The 14,169-nt window shown below is 42.8% G+C and overlaps 1 non-coding gene across 1 annotated transcript; it reads right to left on the bottom strand.

Annotated features, from left to right (window-relative positions):
- Positions 1 to 8,773: 8,773 nt before the first annotated feature.
- LOC125932458 (small nucleolar RNA SNORA62/SNORA6 family) lies at positions 8,774 to 8,926 on the bottom strand. The gene has a single exon (XR_007460620.1). It is a non-coding gene; the product is annotated as a small nucleolar RNA SNORA62/SNORA6 family (small nucleolar RNA).
- Positions 8,927 to 14,169: the final 5,243 nt, after the last annotated feature.

The raw sequence follows: 14,169 nt of genomic DNA, 5'->3' as shown, positions 1-14,169 counted from the left end.
TAAAATAAATAAAAGAAAAAAGAAAAAGAAGCAACAAAGAAAAAAAAAAGCAAAAAGAACAAAAACAAAACAAGACCAAAAAACCACAAAACAAAACCAAAACGAAAAACCAAAAAAACACACACAACAACAAACCCCTTATTGTCTGTTCCCCAGTGCTACTGGTGCTAGTGTGGGCTTGCAGACTCTGGGATCACTGTGGTCCCAAGCTTGTTGTGATGCCCAGACTTGCCAGTTTGGACCCTGCTCCCTTTTGGATATTTAAACAGGAGTGGGAATGTAAACCATGTTGTTCTCCAGTCTCTCTGACCTGGAGAGTGTTCCCGCAGCTCCTCTACCTTTTGGCAGAGTTCTAGTGGTTGTCTCTTTCATATGCTATTTGCTCTTTTAAACTGTGGCTTTCTTTCTGTGCCCAAGGACAGAGGAATCTGTTCCTGGTCCCTTGGTACTATCCTTCCCCACTGCTGTTCACAGCATCAAGGGTAGGGCTTCCCTTTGTTACTGCGTCTCCATCTTTCTTGCTGTTCTCTTTTGTAGTTCTATTTCTGGTTGTGCAGAAATTGTTCAGTCAGCCCTCTGTTCTTATTTAGGAGGAGTTGTTCAATTAACAGGTGTAATTTGGTGTGTTCCGTGGAGAAGATGAGTTCAGGGTCTTCCTACATTGCCATCTTGGACCCAACAGTTACTTTAAAAGTACGCATTTTAACCTGTATATCTTTTTTAGTAAGGTGTCTGTTAAGGTCTTTGGCCCATTTTAAAATCAAAATTTCTTAGTTTTGAGTTTTAGGTGTGCATTTTATATTTTGGATGACAGTCCTTAATCAGATGTGTCTTTTGCAAATATTTTCTCCCAGCCTGTTATTTCTCATCTCATTCTCTTTATATTCTTTTTCATGGAACAGAACGTTGTCAATTTTAATGAAGTCCAGTTTAATCAATTATTTCTTTCATAGATTGTGTGTTGCATCTAAGAGGTCATTGCCATATCCCAGGGCATCTAGGATTTCTCCCATTATTTTCTAGGAGTTTCATAATTTTGCATTTCACATTTAGGTTTGTGATCCATTTTGAGTTAATTTTGGTGAAGGGTGTAAGGTCTCTGTCTAAATTAATTTTTTTTGCATGTGGATATTTAGTTGTCCAACACTATATGTTTGAAAGCACTATCTTTTCCCCCATTGTATTGTCTTTGCTCCTTTGTCAAAGATCAGTTGACTATATTTATATTGTCTATTTCTGGGATCTCTGTTGTGTTCTGTTGTTCTATTCATCTATTCTTTCACCAATACCACACTATCTTGATTACTATAGTTTTATAATAAGTCTTGAGGTTGGGTAGTGTCAGTCTTCCAACTTTATTTTTCTCTTTCAATATTGTTTTTGGTCTCTCACATTTCTTTCTGGTTCTTAAATTTTTTTTTCTTTCTACTTACCTTGCCTAGCCAATCTTGCATGCTGTCTATCTTATCCATCAGATCCATTAGCATGTCAATCACAGTTGTTTTGAATTTCTGGTCCAATAATTCCAACAGCCCTGCCACATCTAATTTTGATGCTTGTTTTTTATCTTTAAATTGTGTTTTTTGCCTTTTGGTATGCCTTGTAATTTTTTTCTTGGTAGTTGGACATGATGTACTGGGTAGAAAGAACTACTGTAAATAAGACTTTAACATAGTGGTAAAGTGTGGGGGGATGGGAAGTTTTCTTTGGTCTTATGTTAGATCCCAGTCTTTTAGTGAGCTTGTGCCTCTGCACTGTGAACTTCACAAGTGTTTCTATTTTTCCCCTCTCCCTTTCCCTTTGATGGAACAGGATGACTACAGTGGGCTGGAATTGAGTATTTCCCTCTCCCACGTGAAAAGCTAGAGCTGACTGGAGTTGGGTATTTCCCTTCCCCTAGTCAGTTATGCTCTGATAATACCCTACCAGGTTAGGCTCTGGTTAACTAGGCTTCCCTGAAGTCAGGCCTTGTTACAAAGAACAGAGTGCTCTGGTGTATTTCAAAATGGTTCCTTTGTACCTTCCTCTACCAGAAGCATGGGGGGATCTTTCTCTGATATTTACTCTGGGAACCTGTTTGAGTGCCTGGAGTAAATCTCACAATAATGTTCCCACCCCTACAATGACTCCCCCAACCCGGAATTTTTAACTCTCAAAGTTGTCTACACTGAGCATCTAGCAATTCATCACTTACAGTACAGGTCACCCCAGAACTGGTTCCCACAATGGTTTCCATTATGAACTTCTGCTCTGCTAAGTTCTCAACCTCCTGTATTCACCTGCCTGTCTCAATAATCTTGAGAACTTGTTTGCCCTGTGTTCTCACCTCTTCTATGGATCTAAGTAAAGTTGTTGATATTTTAGTCTGTTCAGCTTTTTATTCATTTTTAGGAAGGAGCGGCAACTTCCAAGTTCCTTACATGTGGAACTGAAAATTGAGTCTAAAAATTGTTTTTGAGAAGGATGTGAAGAAGATGAGAGAGGTAAAATGTCATTTAGAGGAGATTTCAGGGTCCAGAGTATTTTGTTTTATTTTATTTTATTTTATTTTATTTTATTTTATTTTATTTTATTTTTGTTGTTAGTTATAAAGAGAAACATATTTGATTGCTGGCAACAGAGTTGATTTATCCCAGGAAAACAAAGAAATTTAACACTAGAAAATCAATCAATGTAAATGGCCTCATGTAACAGTCAGGGATTGCCCAGGAAAATAGAAACATCTCTAAATATTTAACACAGTGAAAATTTAATGCAGAGGACCGATTACACAAGTGATGGAGGAACCCAATGAGGGAAAGTTGGACAACCCAATAATTAGCAACATGAGAAAGTCAATCTGATCTCCAGGCTGGTAGGACAAAGAGAGGTGATAGTGTTACTATAATCTAAATATTGGATTCTAGTATCTGGAGGCATGGTGGGCCAATGTGATGGTGGCTGGACCCATAGGGCCCATGTAGTCATTGAAGGAGAAGCCACTTGATGCAGAGGAAGAAGGAGGAAAAATGTCTGACTCTCTATCCTCCTGGGTTCTAATCTCCTGCTGGTGCCTCCAATTGGCTGCACTAGAATGGTAGCCAAATATTGGTGAGCCTAAGGATTGTAGTCTTCAGGGACTAGCCCCTGTATAATTGAGGGCAGACCAGGAGAAGAATGAGGGATGGATCTAGGGACAAATAGGCCCAAGACTGCCTTACTATATTAACAGATTGAGTGAGGAACATCATATCTAAGTAGATAAATAAAAATATTTAATAAATATCTATATCTGGTCATAATAAAAAGAAATGTTAGTCCCAGAGTATAAAGTGTATATTCATGAGTCCATACTGATGTAAATAAGTGACTGGATAAATAAATAAATTGGAGACTATAGATACACCTCTCATGTGGTGGAATTACAAATCATTTTTGTAGGTACTGAAAAGGCGGGCCTACGCCGGCCGACTCCATGTTGTTCTGTGTCCTTCACCTTGACCACGCCTCCTCCCCTTGTAACCTCCCTCTCACCTGCCTAACAGGACTCTGACCCTTACCCAGCCAATCGGCTGAGGCCACAGCCATTACCTCACCAACTGCCCCTAGGCCCCAATAAAACATTTGTCCTTTTGAAACTCGCTCTCTCTCCCTGGTATCTCACCACTGCCTCGGTGCAGGTAGGGGATTGAGCTCGAGCTAGCTCGAATAAAGGCTCTTTTGCTTTTGCATCGGACTCGGCTCCCTGGTGGTCTTTGGGGATCACGAATTCTGGGCATAACAGGTACTCCCCTTTCAAGGTGGGGGAGCATAACTCTTCACTCCTTAAGTGTGTGATGCATAATGACTTCCTTCCACAGAAAGTACAATGTGAAAAAGGTGGGAGAGAGAGTAATTTTATAGTAGAGAAGCCTGAAAAATATGACCTCAGCCAGGTGATCAAGATTAACATCAACTCTCATGGCATGTTGATAGTATGTACCCTTGATATGATGTCATGAGAATAGCCCTTTACCTTTGTGCTATTCCTCCCCAAAGCCCATAACCCCAGTATCTTTATGACAAAATCACCCAAAGGATGCCAAGAGTGGAATCCTATAATATACCTGAGTGGTACTCCTCAAACTACTCAAAACTATCAGTCATCAAAAATAAGGAATGCCTGAGAAACTGTCATAGTCAAGAATATCGTAAGGAAGCATGATGACTAAATGTATTGTGGGATCCTGGATGGGATTCTGAAACACAAAAAGGACATTAGATAAAAACTGAGGAAATCTGAATAAAGTATGAATTTGTGTTAATAACAGTATAACAAAATTGGCTCATTAGTTGTGACAAATGTACCATGTGAATATAAGATGTTAATACTAGAGGAAATTAAGTATTGAGTATATATGAGTACTCTTTGTACTATCTTTGCAAAATTTTGCAAACCTAAAACCATTCTAAAATAAAAAGTTTCTTAGCAAATGAATAAAAGGGAAAGTTTAGCCAACTAGCTAAAGGATAAGTATGAAAAACCTATAGCAAACATCATACTTGTATGAGGAAAAGTTGAACACTTTTAATTTGAAACTGCAAACTAGACAAGGATACCTACAATCACCATTTCTATTCAATATTTTCATAGAAATACTAGCCAGTGCAGGAATGAAAAGCAGAAAAATAAAAGAGGTAGAAATCAGAAAAACAAGAAACAAAGCTTCTATGATTCACAGATGATTAGATTGCATGCGAAGAAAATTCAAAAGTACTTAAGTTACTATTCAATCAATAAAGTGAATATAAAGTTTGCTGGGCTTAGTATCAATATATAAAAAGTAAACTTTGTTTCTACAGTAACAAACAATATGAGAATGAAAGTGAGAGGGGCGCCTGGGTGGCTCAGTCGGTTAAGTGTCTGACTTTGGCTCAGGTTATGAACTCGCGGTTCCTGAGTTCGAGCCCTGCATTGGGCTCTGTGCTGACAGCAGAGCCTGAAGCCTGCTTTGGATTCTGTGTCTCCAACTCTCTCTGGTCCTACCCCATTCTCTCTCGCTGTCTCTCTCTCTCTCTCTCTCTCTCAAAAATAAATAAACTTAAAAAATAAAATTGTTATAAAAATATTCAACTGTGCATGTAAGTATGCACAATAGTAAAATGATCCTTCATATATTCTATCATCTGGAGAACCAGCAGTCCCAGTCAAGTAGGACATGGATAATGCTGGAGGGGGAAGGACTAGAAGAGGCTGGGGATATTGGTCAAATCAATAACAAAAAGGGTAGAGATTATATGAATTAGAGAGGAGGAATGGAAATGGTAGCTCCTTCTGCCCCCTTATTGCTAACATTGATGGCTTTGCCACCTTCATGGGCCTCTGCCTTCAAAGAGCAGGACCTGGTACTTAGCAGTGGCTTGGGAGAAAGCTACTGGGCCAATAATCAGTTTATCCTGCCTCCTACTGGACCAGTCTTTCTGCTGACCTCTGGAGCTCTGGAGAGTATATCTTTGACATAGTCATACATGTATGACTTGATAGTGTAATTCCAGAGACTCATGACAATGAGATGCTGGGCTGACTACAAACACCCTGAACAGGCCCAGTAGTCCTTTACTGACTTAAAGTCAGTGCCAGGTTATTGACATGTGATGGGAGCAGAGTTCTACCTCCCTCCCCACCTGGATGAGAGCTCTTGCTAGAGGGAAGGACTCGGAAGCCCTGGCCTCACTCCTTTTTTGCTCTGGCAAAGGTGACCTTGCAGAAAATGCTTTATGCAGACCCCCACTACTGGGGCTTGGGGTACTTACTGGAGCAATGGAAGGGCCTCTCTTTTCCCTGAGGTCAGGGATACTCTAAGTGGGGAGATGATAGGAATAATGGAATGATTCCACAGTGGTCAGGGAGCTTCCAGAAATGCCAGTGGGAGCACCTCCTCCTCTAGCACATGAAGTACCACCAGTCTGGGCAGCACTTCATGGAAGTGTTTAATAAAGTCCCTCCACCATAAAAATAGGATTTGAAGCTCCTAATTAGAAAGGCCTCAGGCTGGCAGTCTCATTCTCTAAGAATGGTATCACCCATAAGTAGGGCCATAAGGTTATTAGCTGAGGGGACCCCACAGGAAGAAGGAGTCCATTTTGGTCATCTGATCCACCCATGGGGAGTTGCTAGCTCAGAAATGGACCCACCCCATCTCTGCTCCACACATGTTTTTCCCCCAGCTGCTCTCAGTCTTGACAGGACTCTCAGAAGAATTCAGAAATACTGAGATCCCAAAAGAAGTTTACCTGTAGTCTTGTCAAAGATTTCAATGGAGGCTTGAATTATCTCCAGGTCCACTTCGCTCAGGACCAAGTTATCCTGGGATGGGTGGAACGACTAATTGCACTCCTGGCCATAGGGAGGGTGCAACTTCATCCAGAGGCCAGAAATCCCTCCTTTAAGAATGGTAAACACTCTCACTGATGATTGGCAGCATTTTGGAATTTTAATATATGTTGCTGGCTCATGTGTCAAAGTTAAAGATGAGACGACTACTATAAAGGAGGGCATAACTACCTCAGAGTGGGAAGAGGAACAAATAATATTCCTGCAAAGATCAAGGGAAACTTCCAATGGTTGTCCTTAGTACTTCTCAGTGATTATGTATGTGGTTCACCTCTCCTAGGTACATAGCAAAGTAAATGTCCTGGCTCTTCAAGGTTGGGTTGGGCTATAATTCTAGCTAATGAGTTGTGTGAGTGATGTGTATCCTTTCTGAATATAGCATTTAATCACTAATGTGAGACACCTCCCCCCAAACCCCCAACTTTACTTGATGACCTGCATTAGACACACAATGTGAGATGGAAATAAACATGCTTTGTGGTTAAGTTACTAGGATTTTGTAACCTCAAGCAGCACTCATGTAACCTTTCCTCACTGATTATCCTATAACAAATTGGCTATCACATGGTTAGCCATTGTCTGGTAGTGTGATGGGACAGAGTCCCTTTCACTCATTAGAGAGGAAGGTGGGAGGTCTCACTTCCCTTAGCAAAGCATCCACATATTCCTGTATGTAGAGAGTGCCAGGATGGAGACTGTCCTGGAGTCCTGGCCTATACCAAACCACAAGCACAGTAACAGAAGAGGGTCTTTGGTTAGGTGCAAAATAGTATGCTGAAAGAAGTAAACCAACATTAGCAATAGTAAAATGTGTTTGTTTTGTGGCCATGGAGGTGTGCCACTCAGATGTTTAGCAAGACAATCTATTGTAAGGGGCATAGTTGCTTGCCAGCTTCAGCTGCATTTGCAATAAGGCCTTACTTCTCCTGGGCTGCTTGCATCCAATGATACAGCATGGTAGAGATACTAGTGCTGGCCTGTTCTAGCCTGAGTAGTAGCAGATGACCCAATTACATGAGCAGATAGCCCAGACCCCCATACCACCTGCTACAGTTGCACCAGCACCCCTTCCCCAGCTTGCACTTATGACCGTATGGGATTCCTTTGGGCCCTGGCTGGTTGAAACATGGGCTGGTTTTAACATGGGTGTGGTCTTGAAAGAAAGTGGGGAGGGAAAATCTTACTAATGGGCAGAACTCTGAGTGGTGCACCTGGCCTGGGGTGAGAATGGGCTGGGAAAGGCGAGGAATGGAAGAAGTCCCCAAATGATCAGAGTCTCACCCAAAAGCATGCAGAGTATTCTAGACAGAAGTGGGGGCTGGTGTCCACTATCTCCAATAAATTTTTAACATCTTTCCCCCATGTGATATTAAGGGGAGACTTCCTAAGAAGCTGATTTGTAAATTGAAATTGAGAAATCTAGAGTCAAGGATGCTGGACTGCATTCTATTGCAGCAAGTCTTAGCCTGGCCATGGGAAGAGTTCATGTTCAAATTCTGGCACTTCCACATTGGGTGCAGTCTCTGAACTGCTTCCAGACCATTGGACAGAAACTCATTTGAGTCTCATGAGGAATAGTCTCTTATCCCCTATTAGTTTTAAATGTATCAGTATAAAAATGCACTTACGGTTATTAAAAAATAAAACAAATCTGCCTCAGTCTTGTATTACTAATTCTTTTGAGATTCTGATCAGGGGGAGAGCTTAGGAGAGACCTGGACTGGGAAAGCAGTACCAAGGAGCCCCTGGGAGGCCTTGCCAGGGTTTGGAGGAAGGTAGGCCAACATGGGAGGCTGGGAAGAGAGGCCTTGATGAAAGCCTGGAAAGGTTGTGGCAAGGGCTCCTTCACCCTAAGGGAGGCTGTAAAGAGAGAAAGAGGTCACATTCCCTTTCTTCTGACCTATTCTTTAGGGTAGCTGTATAATCAGTGGGCAGCAATTGACAGTAGGACCATTCAAGGGCAGCAAGCTCCACCTGGGGTCGCTGGCTACCCTCAAAACCTGACTTGTACAAAATAAATACAAAACCTGACTTGTGGCAAGAACGTAGCCAGAAAAGAACTTGGTAGCTAATAGCAGGATCCAGGTGTACTGTGAAAACTCCTCCTTACCTTCAACTGCATTTTCTCCTTCTGTGTGTACCTATAAGGACACCAGGCCCCTCCCACCATGAGCAGACCAGCAAAGCACGCTGTGAATGCACAGTTCTGCGGGCCTGTTTTGGGCACAAAGGGGACCACAGAGGAGCCACTAGGTTAGGGTTCCTGTTGTAACTCCAAGGAATTCATCAAAAGGTGCTTGGAGGTGGGTGCACTCACAAATGTGGGCCACAACAAGGACCTTCTGGGCCAGTGGCAGGATGTTTTAATGTGACTCTACAAAGTTTTTTATTTTTAAAAATTCTATTATTATTTTTTTTTATTCTTGCAGCAAGAATTACTATCAAACTCCACTCATTGTGCCAGAGACCCTCGTGGTGTTAGTGAAAGGCTTGCCCCTCATGTAGCATGCTATCTACCCCTGTGAGTTTATCGCTAGCCAGGGGCCTCAACTCCAAGCTCTAACAATGTGCAGGACTCTACAAAATTTTTAAAACCTGCTTCCACCCCCATAGGGCTTTCTTGCTCTCTATTCTGCACATCCACACTGGCAAAAAAGATTTAATTTTTTTTTAATGTTTATTTATTTATTTTTGAGAGAGAGAGAGAGAGAGAGAGAGAGAGAAAGAGTGCGAGTGGGGGAGTAGCAGACAGAGACAGAGACAAAGAATCTGAAGCAAGGTCCAGGCTCTGAGCTGTCAGTACAGAGCTCAATGTGGAGCTTGAACCCACCAACCATGAGAGCATGACTTGAGCTGAAGTCAGGCGCACTTAACCGACTGAGCCACCCAGGCACCACAAAAGATATATTTAAAAAATTTTTTTAATCTTTATTTATTTTTGAGAGAGAGACAGTGTGTGAGCAGGGGAGGAGCAGAGAGAGAGAGAAACACAGAATCTGAAGCAGGCTCCATGCTCTGAGCTGTCAGCACAGAGCCTGACGCGGGGCTCGAACCCACGAACTGTGAGATCATGACCTGATCTGAAGTTGGATGCTCAACCGACTGAGCCACCCAGGCACCCCAAAAGATACTTTTTTAAAAATGTTCTTCATAAAGATGCCCCTGCCACTGGAAATAAATGTCCTCATTGTATTCTGGCACCACAATGGCTTGACATGTTTTATAATTTTTGTTTCATATGATTAAAATGGCTTGTGTGAAAGTGTAAACTAATTTCAACTGTACATTAATATTTCCAGTCTGCTTGAAAACTATGGATTCAAATATCTCAGGGTATGAGGAGGTCAATATGCAAAGCCTTGGGAAGGTAAAGGTGAGCAATGAAAGCCAGAGGCTTCTTAGGTCCAGAAGGCGCTCCCTTCCAATCCAAGAGAGGAAACACAACAACCCATAAGTGTAATTGCCATTATATATATTAATTTTATTTTCTCCTTTTGGCTATTTACAACCTTTATTTCAGCATATTTTTCAGAAGCATAATTTTATGTTTCTTCATGTTTTCCTTCTTTGAAGTCCAGACTGGTCAAGGTCTTTTTCATGCAAAAATGTACATTTAATGAGGACAAAGAGGGAACTGGGTCATCTTGGGGGGGTCTCTGCCATTCTGCATCCTTATGTAGCTCAGGACAGCAAGACATGTAGTTTTTCTTCTTGGTCCTTTCTTGGTTTTCTTGAAGACCTCCATGTTTGTGGATTTACTGTATTTGATCTGCCTCAGAATGGCACTGCCTTGCCTGTCCTCTGAAGAATTCTCTTGCACTGCCTGAAGTCAGGCACCACAGCCAGTTTCACTACACTCGGGCACCTTTAGTTCTGCTAATGACTATTGACCCCAGGGATGCAGTCTGGCAAGATAGTGGGTGTAAAGTCTCACACATGTTAACAGAGGTGACCCTGACCAACTGAGGCTATTTCATAACTGAAATATATCAGAGAGACATTGTAACACCCTCCCCCCTCCCTACCCTGAAAACACAACACTGACAATAGGGATTTCATATTGATCACAGGACACTACACAACAAACACAAATACACTGCACTTTCAATAGCACAAGTCAAGATTTCCTTTGATGCTCATCACCAAAGCAAGGTACCATGCAGGTGGATGGTTTAGCAAATGCATTCATTAGTTAATAGCTCAAAGTGTTAGTTCTTTTAAGTACAGAATAAAGAAACCTCATTAGGAATGGCCATGGTCTCAGCAAAGTTCAGTTCTAAATATGCAAAGATACCACAGCCTTGCTATTAACAAGATGACACAAATTGTAAGAATACATTGTATAAGCTACAGTAAGACCCAATAGATCATTTGTTATCTCTGCAAAGGCACCCCACAGTGGCAGATGGAATGGGCAAGAATGGGTAGGAAACATATCACACATCCTCACAACAAAATGACACTCTGAAGAGACAGAGGATGCCCTTCCTGTGGTAGTGGTGGAGAAGGAATTCTAGAGGGAAAGTTAATGGGATAGCCCATGTGAGGAAAAGAAGGAAAGCTGTGCAGAAAAGTGAAGTGAGGGTTGCTCCATCCCAAACTCAACAAGACCCTTCCCTCTGCTCAAGCTGTGAATTATCTTACCATAAGCACTCTCTGATTGGCTGGGGCTGAGAACGGCTCTGTGGGCTGAACCCTAGTAGTTCTAGTATCTAGCCCTGCTAGATACTCTGCACTTCACAGTTACTTGGTGTGGGGTGAGGAGTGGGAGGGGATGTAGGCAGCTGGCTGAGGATAGGGCTTTACAATGACACTGACGACAGAACACACATAGAAGACAACAAGGGGAGATCTGGCAATTTTCAGGCTAAAATGACCAAGTCCATGAAAAACTCAGAAGGTTCAAGTTTCTGCAAAGGTGTCATTGCCAAACCTCCACATCACCTTGACACTTAACCTCACGCAGTGTGAGTTGCAGTAGAGTTCAACTGCTCTCATTGCAGCACATTAGGGCAAGATGTTCTTTTTTTATTTTATTTATTTAGTTTTGGGAGAGAGAGAGCGTGAGCAAGGGAGGGGCAGAGAGGGAGACCCAGAATCCGAAGCAGGCTCCAGACTCTGAGCTGTCAGCACAGAACCCGACGTGGGGCTCGAACTCACAAACTGCGAGATTGTGACCTGAGCCGAAGTCAGTCGCTCAACCGACTGAGCCACCCAGGTGCCCCCAAGATGTTCATTTTAAGGTATAAATATTTTATCTAGCTACGTGTATCTACAGACATGTTTACAACTGGCCTCTATGCCCTTCGTCTGTGCTCTGAAGCCTTCCTATGCATTGCTGCCAGACCAATCTTCAAACCCACTTTCTGGTCCCCACTGCTCCAGTCTTTCTGTATGACATCACCCCAGATAAGCCACTCACTTCCTACAGGGCTCGAAGGTCCTCTAGGATCCCGGAAACCCAAATTCAAATCAACCAACCAATGTTTAGGCTCCAGGAAGCAAGACTTTCAATAGCCATGATGGGAGCTTCAGATTTGGGGTCATTGCTCTCCTCCCAACCTGTATCTTTCTGCGAGATGTGTCCAAAAAGAAAGAGGCAATCTTAGATATTCCATTGGAAACTTTTTTGTTTTTAGCTGTTTTATCTGTGTGTGTGTGTGTGTATGTGCACGTGTGTGCATGCACATGAATGAGGGTAATCGTGTGTGATTGTGCATGTGAATATATATGTAGCTATATGTGAGTGTGCATGTCTCTGTGTATATATCCATTTATTGCTGAGAGTGAGTATCCATGTATGCATGACTGTCTATGTCTCTGTGGGTGTGTATGTGTAGGAGGCTATATTTGTATGTTGTGTGTATAGAAAATAAGAGACATGGCAAGCTGGACCGACCTAGACAGTCAGTCCCTGGGGCTCCTTTGTACCTCTCTCCTTGGCCAATCCTCTCACCCCTCTAACAATCTCTTTTCCTGGAGTGGGTAGGAGGAGGGATTTCTGGACTCCAAATCCAAGGCTGTCCAAAGATGCAGGATGGGTTATTACAGTGCCCCTAAAAGGGACCACTCCTACTGGCCATGCCTGCAGGCCTTTCCCAAGCACCTTTAGTTCTCTGCATCCAGTGCTACAGCTGATCCCCTGGGATATGTCTTCACATCACCCACCTGCTTTTGGCTGCCTTCAGCCCCCACACATGTTGGGCGTACAATGTGATTGCAATAAGGGAATAAGTTATAAAGGCTATATACAACTCCCTCTCCAGTTCTTTAGCTGTCCCCATCCATTGTCCACATATTTCTGTTCTTAATGCATCTTCAAGGAACCCCCCTCAATCTCTGTCTTTGTTATGCAAACATTCGTTTCAGGACAAAGCAAAATGCTCTGCACTCCCAGCTTATCTCACATTTGAGCACTTCCTACCTCAAGGCACTAAACTGTAACTTCCTGGGACTACATTCACTTCTCCTATGTCTTCTGTCCAGGTGACAGCACAGATGGGTGGAGGGAGGAGGAGAAGAATGGATGGGGGCCAGGAGACACTGCTCCCTGGAAGAAGGAATCGGAATGAAACAGTTAACCAGCCCGGCCAAATAAGGCCCCCCACATATGTGGAGGCCAAAGGAATTATGGTGGTTCCAGAAGAGCCACCAACAGGAAATAAATATGCTTTCAGGTGTATTTCCTTTCACACTCATTCAAATCAGATAAATTAACATAGGTATGCACATATGCTGTTATATACACACAGCACATACTCATGTGTATACACACAAGCACACACACTCTTTCCTAGGGGTATGCACACACATACACGCATCCACATGTTGTTATATATACACTCTTATACACATCAATATAGATTTACACTGATATACATAGAGCTGTACAGCTTCTCAAATGGTTGTACGTGCACACAAAATTGTTTTCATGCACACATACACTCAGCTATACACAGAAACACAAACACAGAAACACAGTTAAAAGGGTAGGTGGCTGAGGGGCTACGGGAGAGGCTGCCTAGGGAGGAAGGAGAAACGCAGGCTGAGTGCTTGGCAAATCTTGTTCCCTGTGGCCTCTGTTCATGAGGTGGAGCTGCTAAGAAAGTTGGAGTGCAGGCTACTTTCTATTTCCCTTAGGAGCCCCACTGGGTGAGCAGTGCTCATGTTCCATGTGCTCAGTTCACACTCATTGGCTGGTCACTGGCCACTTCCAGCAGAGATGTTCCAGGTGCTATCAAATGAGGTCTGGTGCCTGGCAGATAAGCAGAACCTGATGGAGCACCCCCATTTGTAAAGGGGCAAGGAGAAAGGGGAACACTTCAGTTGAGAGAGTTAAAAGGACAAGAAGAAGGAAGAGCAAGTGGAGTGGATCTACCACTCACTGGCTGCATGTCCCCAAGCATGATACATAAGCTCCATTTGTTCCCCTTGGAACACTGAAGACCATGTGCCTTGCCTTCCTGCCTCACTGGCCTCCTGTGAGGGTGTGACTCTGTGATGGGTCAGTGAGCTTGTTGACACTTGCTATGCACTAGACAAATAAGATTACTATATAGAGATTCACTACAATTGTTCATTTGCTGTTCTAGACCAGATGATGAGATAGCAAGTCAGAAATGTCCTGACCCTAGTCTTCATTTATCAAGTGCTTTCTCTGTAACTAGTGATCACGTCAGCATCTGACCTAGACAGGTGTACTCAGGCTGTGTTGTCAAGCACTATGAAGCAGAATATAGACAAGAGAAGTTCCAATCCCTCCAAAGATGCTAGTTCCATCTGGGTAATCTCCAAGTTGACCTCATCACCCCCTGTAA

The sequence above is a fragment of the Panthera uncia genome, chromosome X (genome assembly GCF_023721935.1).
Source record: "Panthera uncia isolate 11264 chromosome X, Puncia_PCG_1.0, whole genome shotgun sequence".
Classification (NCBI taxonomy): domain Eukaryota; kingdom Metazoa; phylum Chordata; class Mammalia; order Carnivora; family Felidae; genus Panthera; species Panthera uncia.
Note: the sequence above shows the minus strand (reverse complement) of the source record. Positions and strands in the feature narration are given on the sequence as shown.